The sequence below is a fragment of the Alosa sapidissima genome, chromosome 23 (genome assembly GCF_018492685.1).
Source record: "Alosa sapidissima isolate fAloSap1 chromosome 23, fAloSap1.pri, whole genome shotgun sequence".
Lineage (NCBI taxonomy): Eukaryota > Metazoa > Chordata > Actinopteri > Clupeiformes > Clupeidae > Alosa > Alosa sapidissima.
The window spans coordinates 20,093,736-20,106,263 of NC_055979.1; the positions used below are offsets into that span (position 1 = coordinate 20,093,736).

Below are 12,528 nucleotides of genomic sequence, written 5' to 3' on the forward strand. Positions count from 1 at the left end.
AGCACTGAAGGGGATGTAGCTCAGTGGTAGAGCGCATGCTTTGCATGTATGAGGTCCCGGGTTCAATCCCCGGCATCTCCATTTATGCAGCATTAAAGGGACTTTAGGGATTGTCGCAAGCCTCGAGAAAGTTTGTGGAGAGGAAAGGAGCAGTGACAGAGGATCAGACTTGTAGTTGTTGTTGACTTTGGCCCGGTTGATCCCTCTGTGGACCTCCGCAATTATGAACAAATCCCTCAAGTGCTAGCGTGGCACAACGTCTCGAATTGTAAGTGTCGTCTTTTGAAAGTGGATGAAGGGGATGTAGCTCAGTGGTAGAGCGCATGCTTCGCATGTATGAGGTCCCGGGTTCAATCCCCGGCATCTCCACTTATACATCCCTAAAGTAGGTCTGGGTACCGTCACAAGCCGTGGTCCAGAGTTTGTACAGAGTTACACAAATGAAACAGCCTGTGGAGTGGAGTTTAGCACCGGCAGAGGACAAGGCTTGTATTTTGTTGGCTCCTCTGTGGACTTACACAATTACGATAGAATCCTAAAGATGTTGCGTTGCAAAACGTCTGGGCCGAGAAATGCTATCTTTCGTCAACAAATGAAGGGGATGTAGCTCAGTGGTAGAGCGCATGCTTTGCATGTATGAGGCCCCGGGTTCAATCCCCGGCATCTCCACTTATGCATCCCTAAATGAGGTCTGGCACAATGAGGTGGCACAATGTCTAGACTGGGAAGTGCTTTGGTTTTGACAAGCACTGAAGGGGATGTAGCTCAGTGGTAGAGCGCATGCTTTGCATGTATGAGGTCCCGGGTTCAATCCCCGGCATCTCCATTTATGCAGCATTAAAGGGACTTTAGGGATTGTCGCAAGCCTCGAGAAAGTTTGTGGAGAGGAAAGGAGCAGTGACAGAGGATCAGACTTGTAGTTGTTGTTGACTTTGGCCCGGTTGATTCCTCTGTGGATCTCCGCAATTATGAACAAATCCCTCAAGTGCTAGCGTGGCACAACGTCCCGAATTGTAAGTGTCGTCTTTTGAAAGTGGATGAAGGGGATGTAGCTCAGTGGTAGAGCACATGCTTCGCATGTATGAGGTCCCGGGTTCAATCCCCGGCATCTCCACTTATACATCCCTAAAGTAGGTCTGGGTACCGTCACAAGCCGTGGTCCAGAGTTTGTACAGAGTTACACAAATGAAACAGCCTGTGGAGTGGAGTTTAGCACCGGCAGAGGACAAGGCTTGTATTTTGTTGGCTCCTCTGTGGACTTCCACAATTACGATAGAATCCTAAAGATGTTGCGTTGCAAAACGTCTGGGCCGAGAAATGCTATCTTTCGTCAACAAAAGAAGGGGATGTAGCTCAGTGGTAGAGCGCATGCTTTGCATGTATGAGGCCCCGGGTTCAATCCCCGGCATCTCCACTTATGCATCCCTAAATGAGGTCTGGCACAATGAGGTGGCACAATGTCTAGACTGGGAAGTGCTTTGGTTTTGACAAGCACTGAAGGGGATTTAGCTCAGTGGTAGAGCGCATGCTTTGCATGTATGAGGTCCCGGGTTCAATCCCCGGCATCTCCACTTATACATCCCTAAAGTAGGTACCGTCACAAGCCGTGGTACAGAGTTACACAAATGAAACAGCCTGTGGAGTGGAGTTTAGCACCGGCAGAGGAAAAAGCTTGTATTTTGTTGGCTCCTCCGTGGACTTCCACAATTACGATAGAAGCCTAAAGGTGTTGCGTGGCACAATGTCTAGACTGGGAAGTGCTTTGGTTTTGACAAGCACTGAAGGGGATGTAGCTCAGTGGTAGAGCGCATGCTTTGCATGTATGAGGTCCCGGGTTCAATCCCCGGCATCTCCATTTATGCAGCATTAAAGGGACTTTAGGGATTGTCGCAAGCCTCGAGAAAGTTTGTGGAGAGGAAAGGAGCAGTGACAGAGGATCAGACTTGTAGTTGTTGTTGACTTTGGCCCGGTTGATCCCTCTGTGGACCTCCGCAATTATGAACAAATCCCTCAAGTGCTAGCGTGGCACAACGTCTCGAATTGTAAGTGTCGTCTTTTGAAAGTGGATGAAGGGGATGTAGCTCAGTGGTAGAGCGCATGCTTCGCATGTATGAGGTCCCGGGTTCAATCCCCGGCATCTCCACTTATACATCCCTAAAGTAGGTCTGGGTACCGTCACAAGCCGTGGTCCAGAGTTTGTACAGAGTTACACAAATGAAACAGCCTGTGGAGTGGAGTTTAGCACCGGCAGAGGACAAGGCTTGTATTTTGTTGGCTCCTCTGTGGACTTCCACAATTACGATAGAATCCTAAAGATGTTGCGTTGCAAAACGTCTGGGCCGAGAAATGCTATCTTTCGTCAACAAAAGAAGGGGATGTAGCTCAGTGGTAGAGCGCATGCTTTGCATGTATGAGGCCCCGGGTTCAATCCCCGGCATCTCCACTTATGCATCCCTAAATGAGGTCTGGCACAATGAGGTGGCACAATGTCTAGACTGGGAAGTGCTTTGGTTTTGACAAGCACTGAAGGGGATGTAGCTCAGTGGTAGAGCGCATGCTTTGCATGTATGAGGTCCCGGGTTCAATCCCCGGCATCTCCACTTATACATCCCTAAAGTAGGTACCGTCACAAGCCGTGGTACAGAGTTACACAAATGAAACAGCCTGTGGAGTGGAGTTTAGCACTGGCAGAGGAAAAAGCTTGTATTTTGTTGGCTCCTCCGTGGACTTCCACAATTACTATAGAAGCCTAAAGGTGTTGCGTGGCACAATGTCTAGACTGGGAAGTGCTTTGGTTTTGACAAGCACTGAAGGGGATGTAGCTCAGTGGTAGAGCGCATGCTTTGCATGTATGAGGTCCCGGGTTCAATCCCCGGCATCTCCATTTATGCAGCATTAAAGGGACTTTAGGGATTGTCGCAAGCCTCGAGAAAGTTTGTGGAGAGGAAAGGAGCAGTGACAGAGGATCAGGCTTGTAGTTGTTGTTGACTTTGGCCCGGTTGATTCCTCTGTGGACCTCCGCAATTATGAACAAATCCCTCAAGTGCTAGCATGGCACAACGTCTCGAATTGTAAGTGTCGTCTTTTGAAAGTGGATGAAGGGGATGTAGCTCAGTGGTAGAGCGCATGCTTCGCATGTATGAGGTCCCGGGTTCAATCCCCGGCATCTCCACTTATACATCCCTAAAGTAGGTCTGGGTACCGTCACAAGCCGTGGTCCAGAGTTTGTACAGAGTTACACAAATGAAACAGCCTGTGGAGTGGAGTTTAGCACCGGCAGAGGACAAGGCTTGTATTTTGTTGGCTCCTCTGTGGACTTCCACAATTACGATAGAATCCTAAAGATGTTGCGTTGCAAAACGTCTGGGCCGAGAAGTGCTATCTTACGCCAACAAATGAAGGGGATGTAGCTCAGTGGTAGAGCGTATGCTTTGCATGTATGAGGTCCCGGGTTCAATCCCCGGCATCTCCACTTATACATCCCTAAATGATGTCTGGGTACAGTCACAAGCTGTGTTTCAGAGTTTGTACGGAATTGTACAAATGAAACAGCCTGTGGAAAGGAGATTAGCACCATCAGAGGACAAGGCTTGTATTTTGTTGGCTCCTCTGTGGACTTACACAATTACGACAGAAGCCTAAAGGTGTTGCATGGCACAATGTCTAGGCTGGGAAGTGCTTTGGTGTTAACAAGTACTGAAGGGGATCTAGCTCAGTGGTAGAGCGCATGCTTCGCATGTATGAGGTCCCGGGTTCAATCCCCGGCATTTCCACTTATACATCCCTAAAGTAGGTCTGGGTACCGTCACAAGCCGTGGTCCAGAGTTTGTATAGAGTTACACAAATGAAACAGCCTGTGGAGTGGAGTTTAGCACCGGCAGAGGAAAAAGCTTGTATTTTGTTGGCTCCTCCGTGGACTTCCACAATTACGATAGAAGCCTAAAGGTGTTGCGTGGCACAATGTCTAGACTGGGAAGTGCTTTGGTTTTGACAAGCACTGAAGGGGATGTAGCTCAGTGGTAGAGCGCATGCTTTGCATGTATGAGGTCCCGGGTTCAATCCCCGGCATCTCCATTTATGCAGCATTAAAGGGACTTTAGGGATTGTCGCAAGCCTCGAGAAAGTTTGTGGAGAGGAAAGGAGCAGTGACAGAGGATCAGGCTTGTAGTTGTTGTTGACTTTGGCCCGGTTGATCCCTCTGTGGACCTCCGCAATTATGAACAAATCCCTCAAGTGCTAGCGTGGCACAACGTCTCGAATTGTAAGTGTCGTCTTTTGAAAGTGGATGAAGGGGATGTAGCTTAGTGGTAGAGCGCATGCTTCGCATGTATGAGGTCCCGGGTTCAATCCCCGGCATCTCCACTTATACATCCCTAAAGTAGGTCTGGGTACCGTCACAAGCCGTGGTCCAGAGTTTGTACAGAGTTACACAAATGAAACAGCCTGTGGAGTGGAGTTTAGCACCGGCAGAGGACAAGGCTTGTATTTTGTTGGCTCCTCTGTGGACTTCCACAATTACGATAGAATCCTAAAGATGTTGCGTTGCAAAACGTCTGGGCCGAGAAGTGCTATCTTACGCCAACAAATGAAGGGGATGTAGCTCAGTGGTAGAGCGTATGCTTTGCATGTATGAGGTCCCGGGTTCAATCCCCGGCATCTCCACTTATACATCCCTAAATGATGTCTGGGTACAGTCACAAGCTGTGTTTCAGAGTTTGTACGGAATTGTACAAATGAAACAGCCTGTGGAAAGGAGATTAGCACCATCAGAGGACAAGGCTTGTATTTTGTTGGCTCCTCTGTGGACTTACACAATTACGACAGAAGCCTAAAGGTGTTGCATGGCACAATGTCTAGGCTGGGAAGTGCTTTGGTGTTAACAAGTACTGAAGGGGATCTAGCTCAGTGGTAGAGCGCATGCTTCGCATGTATGAGGTCCCGGGTTCAATCCCCGGCATTTCCACTTATACATCCCTAAAGTAGGTCTGGGTACCGTCACAAGCCGTGGTCCAGAGTTTGTATAGAGTTACACAAATGAAACAGCCTGTGGAGTGGAGTTTAGCACCGGCAGAGGAAAAAGCTTGTATTTTGTTGGCTCCTCCGTGGACTTCCACAATTACGATAGAAGCCTAAAGGTGTTGCGTGGCACAATGTCTAGACTGGGAAGTGCTTTGGTTTTGACAAGCACTGAAGGGGATGTAGCTCAGTGGTAGAGCGCATGCTTTGCATGTATGAGGTCCCGGGTTCAATCCCCGGCATCTCCATTTATGCAGCATTAAAGGGACTTTAGGGATTGTCGCAAGCCTCGAGAAAGTTTGTGGAGAGGAAAGGAGCAGTGACAGAGGATCAGGCTTGTAGTTGTTGTTGACTTTGGCCCGGTTGATCCCTCTGTGGACCTCCGCAATTATGAACAAATCCCTCAAGTGCTAGCGTGGCACAACGTCTCGAATTGTAAGTGTCGTCTTTTGAAAGTGGATGAAGGGGATGTAGCTCAGTGGTAGAGCGCATGCTTCGCATGTATGAGGTCCCGGGTTCAATCCCCGGCATCTCCACTTATACATCCCTAAAGTAGGTCTGGGTACCGTCACAAGCCGTGGTCCAGAGTTTGTACAGAGTTACTCAAATGAAACAGCCTGTGGAGTGGAGTTTAGCACCGGCAGAGGACAAGGCTTGTATTTTGTTGGCTCCTCTGTGGACTTCCACAATTACGATAGAATCCTAAAGATGTTGCGTTGCAAAACGTCTGGGCCGAAAAATGCTATCTTTCGTCAACAAAAGAAGGGGATGTAGCTCAGTGGTAGAGCGCATGCTTTGCATGTATGAGGCCCCGGGTTCAATCCCCGGCATCTCCACTTATGCATCCCTAAATGAGGTCTGGCACAATGAGGTGGCACAATGTCTAGACTGGGAAGTGCTTTGGTTTTGACAAGCACTGAAGGGGATGTAGCTCAGTGGTAGAGCGCATGCTTTGCATGTATGAGGTCCCGGGTTCAATCCCCGGCATCTCCACTTATACATCCCTAAAGTAGGTACCGTCACAAGCCGTGGTACAGAGTTACACAAATGAAACAGCCTGTGGAGTGGAGTTTAGCACCGGCAGAGGACAAGGCTTGTATTTTGTTGGCTCCTCTGTGGACTTCCACAATTACGATAGAATCCTAAAGATGTTGCGTTGCAAAACGTCTGGGCCGAGAAATGCTATCTTTCGTCAACAAAAGAAGGGGATGTAGCTCAGTGGTAGAGCGCATGCTTTGCATGTATGAGGCCCCGGGTTCAATCCCCGGCATCTCCACTTATGCATCCCTAAATGAGGTCTGGCACAATGAGGTGGCACAATGTCTAGACTGGGAAGTGCTTTGGTTTTGACAAGCACTGAAGGGGATGTAGCTCAGTGGTAGAGCGCATGCTTTGCATGTATGAGGTCCCGGGTTCAATCCCCGGCATCTCCACTTATACATCCCTAAAGTAGGTACCGTCACAAGCCGTGGTACAGAGTTACACAAATGAAACAGCCTGTGGAGTGGAGTTTAGCACCGGCAGAGGAAAAAGCTTGTATTTTGTTGGCTCCTCCGTGGACTTCCACAATTACTATAGAAGCCTAAAGGTGTTGCGTGGCACAATGTCTAGACTGGGAAGTGCTTTGGTTTTGACAAGCACTGAAGGGGATGTAGCTCAGTGGTAGAGCGCATGCTTTGCATGTATGAGGTCCCGGGTTCAATCCCCGGCATCTCCATTTATGCAGCATTAAAGGGACTTTAGGGATTGTCGCAAGCCTCGAGAAAGTTTGTGGAGAGGAAAGGAGCAGTGACAGAGGATCAGACTTGTAGTTGTTGTTGACTTTGGCCCGGTTGATCCCTCTGTGGACCTCCGCAATTATGAACAAATCTCTCAAGTGCTAGCGTGGCACAACGTCTCGAATTGTAAGTGTCGTCTTTTGAAAGTGGATGAAGGGGATGTAGCTCAGTGGTAGAGCGCATGCTTCGCATGTATGAGGTCCCGGGTTCAATCCCCGGCATCTCCACTTATACATCCCTAAAGTAGGTCTGGGTACCGTCACAAGCCGTGGTCCAGAGTTTGTACAGAGTTACACAAATGAAACAGCCTGTGGAGTGGAGTTTAGCACCGGCAGAGGACAAGGCTTGTATTTTGTTGGCTCCTCTGTGGACTTCCACAATTACGATAGAATCCTAAAGATGTTGCGTTGCAAAACGTCTGGGCCGAGAAGTGCTATCTTTCGTCAACAAATGAAGGGGATGTAGCTCAGTGGTAGAGCGCATGCTTTGCATGTATGAGGTCCCGGGTTCAATCCCCGGCATCTCCACTTATGCATCCCTAAATGATGTCTGGGTACAGTCACAAGCCGTGTTTCAGAGTTTGTACGGAATTGTACAAATGAAACAGCCTGTGGAAAGGAGATTAGCACCATCAGAGGACAAGGCTTGTATTTTGTTGGCTCCTCTGTGGACTTACACAATTACGACAGAAGCCTAAAGGTGTTGCATGGCACAATGTCTAGGCTGGGAAGTGCTTTGGTGTTAACAAGTACTGAAGGGGATGTAGCTCAGTGGTAGAGCGCATGCTTCGCATGTATGAGGTCCCGGGTTCAATCCCCGGCATCTCCACTTATACATCCCTAAAGTAGGTCTGGGTACCGTCACAAGCCGTGGTCCAGAGTTTGTACAGCGTTACACAAATGAAACAGCCTGTGGAGTGGAGTTTAGCACCGGCAGAGGAAAAAGCTTGTATTCTGTTGGCTCCTCCGTGGACTTCCACAATTACGATAGAAGCCTAAAGGTGTTGCGTGGCACAATGTCTAGACTGGGAAGTGCTTTGGTTTTGACAAGCACTGAAGGGGATGTAGCTCAGTGGTAGAGCGCATGCTTTGCATGTATGAGGTCCCGGGTTCAATCCCCGGCATCTCCATTTATGCAGCATTAAAGGGACTTTAGGGATTGTCGCAAGCCTCGAGAAAGTTTGTGGAGAGGAAAGGAGCAGTGACAGAGGATCAGGCTTGTAGTTGTTGTTGACTTTGGCCCGGTTGATTCCTCTGTGGACCTCCGCAATTATGAACAAATCCCTCAAGTGCTAGCGTGGCACAACGTCTCGAATTGTAAGTGTCGTCTTTTGAAAGTGGATGAAGGGGATGTAGCTCAGTGGTAGAGCGCATGCTTCGCATGTATGAGGTCCCGGGTTCAATCCCCGGCATCTCCACTTATACATCCCTAAAGTAGGTCTGGGTACCGTCACAAGCCGTGGTCCAGAGTTTGTACAGAGTTACACAAATGAAACAGCCTGTGGAGTGGAGTTTAGCACCGGCAGAGGACAAGGCTTGTATTTTGTTGGCTCCTCTGTGGACTTCCACAATTACGATAGAATCCTAAAGATGTTGCGTTGCAAAACGTCTGGGCCGAGAAGTGCTATCTTACGCCAACAAATGAAGGGGATGTAGCTCAGTGGTAGAGCGTATGCTTTGCATGTATGAGGTCCCGGGTTCAATCCCCGGCATCTCCACTTATACATCCCTAAATGATGTCTGGGTACAGTCACAAGCTGTGTTTCAGAGTTTGTACGGAATTGTACAAATGAAACAGCCTGTGGAAAGGAGATTAGCACCATCAGAGGACAAGGCTTGTATTTTGTTGGCTCCTCTGTGGACTTACACAATTACGACAGAAGCCTAAAGGTGTTGCATGGCACAATGTCTAGGCTGGGAAGTGCTTTGGTGTTAACAAGTACTGAAGGGGATCTAGCTCAGTGGTAGAGCGCATGCTTCGCATGTATGAGGTCCCGGGTTCAATCCCCGGCATCTCCACTTATACATCCCTAAAGTAGGTCTGGGTACCGTCACAAGCCGTGGTCCAGAGTTTGTACAGAGTTACACAAATGAAACAGCCTGTGGACTGGAGTTTAGCACCGGCAGAGGACAAGGCTTGTATTTTGTTGGCTCCTCTGTGGACTTCCACAATTACGATAGAATCCTAAAGATGTTGCGTTGCAAAACGTCTGGGCCGAGAAATGCTATCTTTCGTCAACAAAAGAAGGGGATGTAGCTCAGTGGTAGAGCGCATGCTTTGCATGTATGAGGCCCCGGGTTCAATCCCCGGCATCTCCACTTATGCATCCCTAAATGAGGTCTGGCACAATGAGGTGGCACAATGTCTAGACTGGGAAGTGCTTTGGTTTTGACAAGCACTGAAGGGGATGTAGCTCAGTGGTAGAGCGCATGCTTTGCATGTATGAGGTCCCGGGTTCAATCCCCGGCATCTCCACTCATACATCCCTAAAGTAGGTACCGTCACAAGCCGTGGTACAGAGTTACACAAATGAAACAGCCTGTGGAGTGGATTTTAGCACCGTCAGAGGAAAAAGCTTGTATTTTGTTGGCTCCTCCGTGGACTTCCACAATTACTATAGAAGCCTAAAGGTGTTGCGTGGCACAATGTCTAGACTGGGAAGTGCTTTGGTTTTGACAAGCACTGAAGGGGATGTAGCTCAGTGGTAGAGCGCATGCTTTGCATGTATGAGGTCCCGGGTTCAATCCCCGGCATCTCCATTTATGCAGCATTAAAGGGACTTTAGGGATTGTCGCAAGCCTCGAGAAAGTTTGTGGAGAGGAAAGGAGCAGTGACAGAGGATCAGACTTGTAGTTGTTGTTGACTTTGGCCCGGTTGATCCCTCTGTGGACCTCCGCAATTATGAACAAATCCCTCAAGTGCTAGCGTGGCACAACGTCTCGAATTGTAAGTGTCGTCTTTTGAAAGTGGATGAAGGGGATGTAGCTCAGTGGTAGAGCGCATGCTTCGCATGTATGAGGTCCCGGGTTCAATCCCCGGCATCTCCACTTATACATCCCTAAAGTAGGTCAGGGTACCGTCACAAGCCGTGGTCCAGAGTTTGTACAGAGTTACACAAATGAAACAGCCTGTGGAGTGGAGTTTAGCACCGGCAGAGGACAAGGCTTGTATTTTGTTGGCTCCTCTGTGGACTTCCACAATTACGATAGAATCCTAAAGATGTTGCGTTGCAAAACGTCTGGGCCGAGAAATGCTATCTTTCGTCAACAAAAGAAGGGGATGTAGCTCAGTGGTAGAGCGCATGCTTTGCATGTATGAGGCCCCGGGTTCAATCCCCGGCATCTCCACTTATGCATCCCTAAATGAGGTCTGGCACAATGATGTGGCACAATGTCTAGACTGGGAAGTGCTTTGGTTTTGACAAGCACTGAAGGGGATGTAGCTCAGTGGTAGAGCGCATGCTTCGCATGTATGAGGTCCCGGGTTCAATCCCCGGCATCTCCACTTATACATCCCTAAAGTAGGTACCGTCACAAGCCGTGGTACAGAGTTACACAAATGAAACAGCCTGTGGAGTGGAGTTTAGCACCGGCAGAGGAAAAAGCTTGTATTCTGTTGGCTCCTCCGTGGACTTCCACAATTACGATAGAAGCCTAAAGGTGTTGCGTGGCACAATGTCTAGACTGGGAAGTGCTTTGGTTTTGACAAGCACTGAAGGGGATGTAGCTCAGTGGTAGAGCGCATGCTTTGCATGTATGAGGTCCCGGGTTCAATCCCCGGCATCTCCATTTATGCAGCATTAAAGGGACTTTAGGGATTGTCGCAAGCCTCGAGAAAGTTTGTGGAGAGGAAAGGAGCAGTGACAGAGGATCAGACTTGTAGTTGTTGTTGACTTTGGCCCGGTTGATCCCTCTGTGGACCTCCGCAATTATGAACAAATCCCTCAAGTGCTAGCGTGGCACAACGTCTCGAATTGTAAGTGTCGTCTTTTGAAAGTGGATGAAGGGGATGTAGCTCAGTGGTAGAGCGCATGCTTCGCATGTATGAGGTCCCGGGTTCAATCCCCGGCATCTCCACTTATACATCCCTAAAGTAGGTCTGGGTACCGTCACAAGCCGTGGTCCAGAGTTTGTACAGAGTTACACAAATGAAACAGCCTGTGGAGTGGAGTTTAGCACCGGCAGAGGACAAGGCTTGTATTTTGTTGGCTCCTCTGTGGACTTACACAATTACGATAGAATCCTAAAGATGTTGCGTTGCAAAACGTCTGGGCCGAGAAATGCTATCTTTCGTCAACAAATGAAGGGGATGTAGCTCAGTGGTAGAGCGCATGCTTTGCATGTATGAGGCCCCGGGTTCAATCCCCGGCATCTCCACTTATGCATCCCTAAATGAGGTCTGGCACAATGAGGTGGCACAATGTCTAGACTGGGAAGTGCTTTGGTTTTGACAAGCACTGAAGGGGATGTAGCTCAGTGGTAGAGCGCATGCTTTGCATGTATGAGGTCCCGGGTTCAATCCCCGGCATCTCCATTTATGCAGCATTAAAGGGACTTTAGGGATTGTCGCAAGCCTCGAGAAAGTTTGTGGAGAGGAAAGGAGCAGTGACAGAGGATCAGACTTGTAGTTGTTGTTGACTTTGGCCCGGTTGATTCCTCTGTGGATCTCCGCAATTATGAACAAATCCCTCAAGTGCTAGCGTGGCACAACGTCCCGAATTGTAAGTGTCGTCTTTTGAAAGTGGATGAAGGGGATGTAGCTCAGTGGTAGAGCGCATGCTTCGCATGTATGAGGTCCCGGGTTCAATCCCCGGCATCTCCACTTATACATCCCTAAAGTAGGTCTGGGTACCGTCACAAGCCGTGGTCCAGAGTTTGTACAGAGTTACACAAATGAAACAGCCTGTGGAGTGGAGTTTAGCACCGGCAGAGGACAAGGCTTGTATTTTGTTGGCTCCTCTGTGGACTTCCACAATTACGATAGAATCCTAAAGATGTTGCGTTGCAAAACGTCTGGGCCGAGAAGTGCTATCTTTCGTCAACAAATGAAGGGGATGTAGCTCAGTGGTAGAGCGCAAGCTTTGCATGTATGAGGTCCCGGGTTCAATCCCCGGCATCTCCACTTATGCATCCCTAAATGATGTCTGGGTACAGTCACAAGCCGTGTTTCAGAGTTTGTACGGAATTGTACAAATGAAACAGCCTGTGGAAAGGAGATTAGCACCATCAGAGGACAAGGCTTGTATTTTGTTGGCTCCTCTGTGGACTTACACAATTACGACAGAAGCCTAAAGGTGTTGCATGGCACAATGTCTAGGCTGGGAAGTGCTTTGGTGTTAACAAGTACTGAAGGGGATGTAGCTCAGTGGTAGAGAGCATGCTTCGCATGTATGAGGTCCCGGGTTCAATCCCCGGCATCTCCACTTATACATCCCTAAAGTAGGTCTGGGTACCGTCACAAGCCGTGGTCCAGAGTTTGTACAGAGTTACACAAATGAAACAGCCTGTGGAGTGGAGTTTAGCACCGGCAGAGGACAAGGCTTGTATTTTGTTGGCTCCTCTGTGGACTTACACAATTACGATAGAATCCTAAAGATGTTGCGTTGCAAAACGTCTGGGCCGAGAAATGCTATCTTTCGTCAACAAATGAAGGGGATGTAGCTCAGTGGTAGAGCGCATGCTTTGCATGTATGAGGCCCCAGGTTCAATCCCCGGCATCTCCACTTATGCATCCC

The 12,528-nt window shown here is 48.8% G+C and overlaps 47 non-coding genes across 47 annotated transcripts; all 47 read left to right on the top strand.

The window, feature by feature from the left end:
- Positions 1 to 9: 9 nt before the first annotated feature.
- trnaa-ugc lies at positions 10 to 81 on the top strand. Its single transcript has one exon. It is a non-coding gene; the product is annotated as a tRNA-Ala (tRNA).
- A 216-nt stretch (positions 82 to 297) lies between these two features.
- trnaa-cgc lies at positions 298 to 369 on the top strand. Its single transcript has one exon. It is a non-coding gene; the product is annotated as a tRNA-Ala (tRNA).
- Positions 370 to 597: 228 nt separating this feature from the next.
- trnaa-ugc lies at positions 598 to 669 on the top strand. Its single transcript has one exon. It is a non-coding gene; the product is annotated as a tRNA-Ala (tRNA).
- An 85-nt stretch (positions 670 to 754) lies between these two features.
- On the top strand, positions 755 to 826 carry trnaa-ugc. The gene has a single exon. It is a non-coding gene; the product is annotated as a tRNA-Ala (tRNA).
- A 216-nt stretch (positions 827 to 1,042) lies between these two features.
- Positions 1,043 to 1,114, top strand: trnaa-cgc. The gene has a single exon. It is a non-coding gene; the product is annotated as a tRNA-Ala (tRNA).
- Positions 1,115 to 1,342: 228 nt separating this feature from the next.
- trnaa-ugc lies at positions 1,343 to 1,414 on the top strand. The gene has a single exon. It is a non-coding gene; the product is annotated as a tRNA-Ala (tRNA).
- Positions 1,415 to 1,499: 85 nt separating this feature from the next.
- On the top strand, positions 1,500 to 1,571 carry trnaa-ugc. The gene has a single exon. It is a non-coding gene; the product is annotated as a tRNA-Ala (tRNA).
- A 212-nt stretch (positions 1,572 to 1,783) lies between these two features.
- On the top strand, positions 1,784 to 1,855 carry trnaa-ugc. The gene has a single exon. It is a non-coding gene; the product is annotated as a tRNA-Ala (tRNA).
- Positions 1,856 to 2,071: 216 nt separating this feature from the next.
- On the top strand, positions 2,072 to 2,143 carry trnaa-cgc. The gene has a single exon. It is a non-coding gene; the product is annotated as a tRNA-Ala (tRNA).
- Positions 2,144 to 2,371: 228 nt separating this feature from the next.
- Positions 2,372 to 2,443, top strand: trnaa-ugc. The gene has a single exon. It is a non-coding gene; the product is annotated as a tRNA-Ala (tRNA).
- An 85-nt stretch (positions 2,444 to 2,528) lies between these two features.
- trnaa-ugc lies at positions 2,529 to 2,600 on the top strand. The gene has a single exon. It is a non-coding gene; the product is annotated as a tRNA-Ala (tRNA).
- A 212-nt stretch (positions 2,601 to 2,812) lies between these two features.
- On the top strand, positions 2,813 to 2,884 carry trnaa-ugc. Its single transcript has one exon. It is a non-coding gene; the product is annotated as a tRNA-Ala (tRNA).
- Positions 2,885 to 3,100: 216 nt separating this feature from the next.
- On the top strand, positions 3,101 to 3,172 carry trnaa-cgc. The gene has a single exon. It is a non-coding gene; the product is annotated as a tRNA-Ala (tRNA).
- A 228-nt stretch (positions 3,173 to 3,400) lies between these two features.
- Positions 3,401 to 3,472, top strand: trnaa-ugc. Its single transcript has one exon. It is a non-coding gene; the product is annotated as a tRNA-Ala (tRNA).
- A 229-nt stretch (positions 3,473 to 3,701) lies between these two features.
- trnaa-cgc lies at positions 3,702 to 3,773 on the top strand. Its single transcript has one exon. It is a non-coding gene; the product is annotated as a tRNA-Ala (tRNA).
- A 229-nt stretch (positions 3,774 to 4,002) lies between these two features.
- trnaa-ugc lies at positions 4,003 to 4,074 on the top strand. Its single transcript has one exon. It is a non-coding gene; the product is annotated as a tRNA-Ala (tRNA).
- Positions 4,075 to 4,290: 216 nt separating this feature from the next.
- Positions 4,291 to 4,362, top strand: trnaa-cgc. Its single transcript has one exon. It is a non-coding gene; the product is annotated as a tRNA-Ala (tRNA).
- A 228-nt stretch (positions 4,363 to 4,590) lies between these two features.
- trnaa-ugc lies at positions 4,591 to 4,662 on the top strand. Its single transcript has one exon. It is a non-coding gene; the product is annotated as a tRNA-Ala (tRNA).
- Positions 4,663 to 4,891: 229 nt separating this feature from the next.
- Positions 4,892 to 4,963, top strand: trnaa-cgc. The gene has a single exon. It is a non-coding gene; the product is annotated as a tRNA-Ala (tRNA).
- A 229-nt stretch (positions 4,964 to 5,192) lies between these two features.
- On the top strand, positions 5,193 to 5,264 carry trnaa-ugc. The gene has a single exon. It is a non-coding gene; the product is annotated as a tRNA-Ala (tRNA).
- Positions 5,265 to 5,480: 216 nt separating this feature from the next.
- On the top strand, positions 5,481 to 5,552 carry trnaa-cgc. Its single transcript has one exon. It is a non-coding gene; the product is annotated as a tRNA-Ala (tRNA).
- A 228-nt stretch (positions 5,553 to 5,780) lies between these two features.
- On the top strand, positions 5,781 to 5,852 carry trnaa-ugc. The gene has a single exon. It is a non-coding gene; the product is annotated as a tRNA-Ala (tRNA).
- An 85-nt stretch (positions 5,853 to 5,937) lies between these two features.
- Positions 5,938 to 6,009, top strand: trnaa-ugc. Its single transcript has one exon. It is a non-coding gene; the product is annotated as a tRNA-Ala (tRNA).
- Positions 6,010 to 6,220: 211 nt separating this feature from the next.
- On the top strand, positions 6,221 to 6,292 carry trnaa-ugc. The gene has a single exon. It is a non-coding gene; the product is annotated as a tRNA-Ala (tRNA).
- Positions 6,293 to 6,377: 85 nt separating this feature from the next.
- trnaa-ugc lies at positions 6,378 to 6,449 on the top strand. Its single transcript has one exon. It is a non-coding gene; the product is annotated as a tRNA-Ala (tRNA).
- A 212-nt stretch (positions 6,450 to 6,661) lies between these two features.
- trnaa-ugc lies at positions 6,662 to 6,733 on the top strand. Its single transcript has one exon. It is a non-coding gene; the product is annotated as a tRNA-Ala (tRNA).
- Positions 6,734 to 6,949: 216 nt separating this feature from the next.
- Positions 6,950 to 7,021, top strand: trnaa-cgc. Its single transcript has one exon. It is a non-coding gene; the product is annotated as a tRNA-Ala (tRNA).
- Positions 7,022 to 7,249: 228 nt separating this feature from the next.
- On the top strand, positions 7,250 to 7,321 carry trnaa-ugc. Its single transcript has one exon. It is a non-coding gene; the product is annotated as a tRNA-Ala (tRNA).
- Positions 7,322 to 7,550: 229 nt separating this feature from the next.
- On the top strand, positions 7,551 to 7,622 carry trnaa-cgc. The gene has a single exon. It is a non-coding gene; the product is annotated as a tRNA-Ala (tRNA).
- A 229-nt stretch (positions 7,623 to 7,851) lies between these two features.
- On the top strand, positions 7,852 to 7,923 carry trnaa-ugc. The gene has a single exon. It is a non-coding gene; the product is annotated as a tRNA-Ala (tRNA).
- Positions 7,924 to 8,139: 216 nt separating this feature from the next.
- On the top strand, positions 8,140 to 8,211 carry trnaa-cgc. Its single transcript has one exon. It is a non-coding gene; the product is annotated as a tRNA-Ala (tRNA).
- A 228-nt stretch (positions 8,212 to 8,439) lies between these two features.
- Positions 8,440 to 8,511, top strand: trnaa-ugc. The gene has a single exon. It is a non-coding gene; the product is annotated as a tRNA-Ala (tRNA).
- Positions 8,512 to 8,740: 229 nt separating this feature from the next.
- On the top strand, positions 8,741 to 8,812 carry trnaa-cgc. The gene has a single exon. It is a non-coding gene; the product is annotated as a tRNA-Ala (tRNA).
- Positions 8,813 to 9,040: 228 nt separating this feature from the next.
- On the top strand, positions 9,041 to 9,112 carry trnaa-ugc. The gene has a single exon. It is a non-coding gene; the product is annotated as a tRNA-Ala (tRNA).
- Positions 9,113 to 9,197: 85 nt separating this feature from the next.
- Positions 9,198 to 9,269, top strand: trnaa-ugc. Its single transcript has one exon. It is a non-coding gene; the product is annotated as a tRNA-Ala (tRNA).
- A 212-nt stretch (positions 9,270 to 9,481) lies between these two features.
- Positions 9,482 to 9,553, top strand: trnaa-ugc. The gene has a single exon. It is a non-coding gene; the product is annotated as a tRNA-Ala (tRNA).
- A 216-nt stretch (positions 9,554 to 9,769) lies between these two features.
- trnaa-cgc lies at positions 9,770 to 9,841 on the top strand. The gene has a single exon. It is a non-coding gene; the product is annotated as a tRNA-Ala (tRNA).
- A 228-nt stretch (positions 9,842 to 10,069) lies between these two features.
- On the top strand, positions 10,070 to 10,141 carry trnaa-ugc. The gene has a single exon. It is a non-coding gene; the product is annotated as a tRNA-Ala (tRNA).
- An 85-nt stretch (positions 10,142 to 10,226) lies between these two features.
- On the top strand, positions 10,227 to 10,298 carry trnaa-cgc. The gene has a single exon. It is a non-coding gene; the product is annotated as a tRNA-Ala (tRNA).
- A 212-nt stretch (positions 10,299 to 10,510) lies between these two features.
- Positions 10,511 to 10,582, top strand: trnaa-ugc. The gene has a single exon. It is a non-coding gene; the product is annotated as a tRNA-Ala (tRNA).
- A 216-nt stretch (positions 10,583 to 10,798) lies between these two features.
- On the top strand, positions 10,799 to 10,870 carry trnaa-cgc. Its single transcript has one exon. It is a non-coding gene; the product is annotated as a tRNA-Ala (tRNA).
- A 228-nt stretch (positions 10,871 to 11,098) lies between these two features.
- Positions 11,099 to 11,170, top strand: trnaa-ugc. Its single transcript has one exon. It is a non-coding gene; the product is annotated as a tRNA-Ala (tRNA).
- Positions 11,171 to 11,255: 85 nt separating this feature from the next.
- trnaa-ugc lies at positions 11,256 to 11,327 on the top strand. The gene has a single exon. It is a non-coding gene; the product is annotated as a tRNA-Ala (tRNA).
- A 216-nt stretch (positions 11,328 to 11,543) lies between these two features.
- On the top strand, positions 11,544 to 11,615 carry trnaa-cgc. Its single transcript has one exon. It is a non-coding gene; the product is annotated as a tRNA-Ala (tRNA).
- Positions 11,616 to 11,843: 228 nt separating this feature from the next.
- On the top strand, positions 11,844 to 11,915 carry trnaa-ugc. The gene has a single exon. It is a non-coding gene; the product is annotated as a tRNA-Ala (tRNA).
- A 229-nt stretch (positions 11,916 to 12,144) lies between these two features.
- trnaa-cgc lies at positions 12,145 to 12,216 on the top strand. Its single transcript has one exon. It is a non-coding gene; the product is annotated as a tRNA-Ala (tRNA).
- A 228-nt stretch (positions 12,217 to 12,444) lies between these two features.
- trnaa-ugc lies at positions 12,445 to 12,516 on the top strand. The gene has a single exon. It is a non-coding gene; the product is annotated as a tRNA-Ala (tRNA).
- Positions 12,517 to 12,528: the final 12 nt, after the last annotated feature.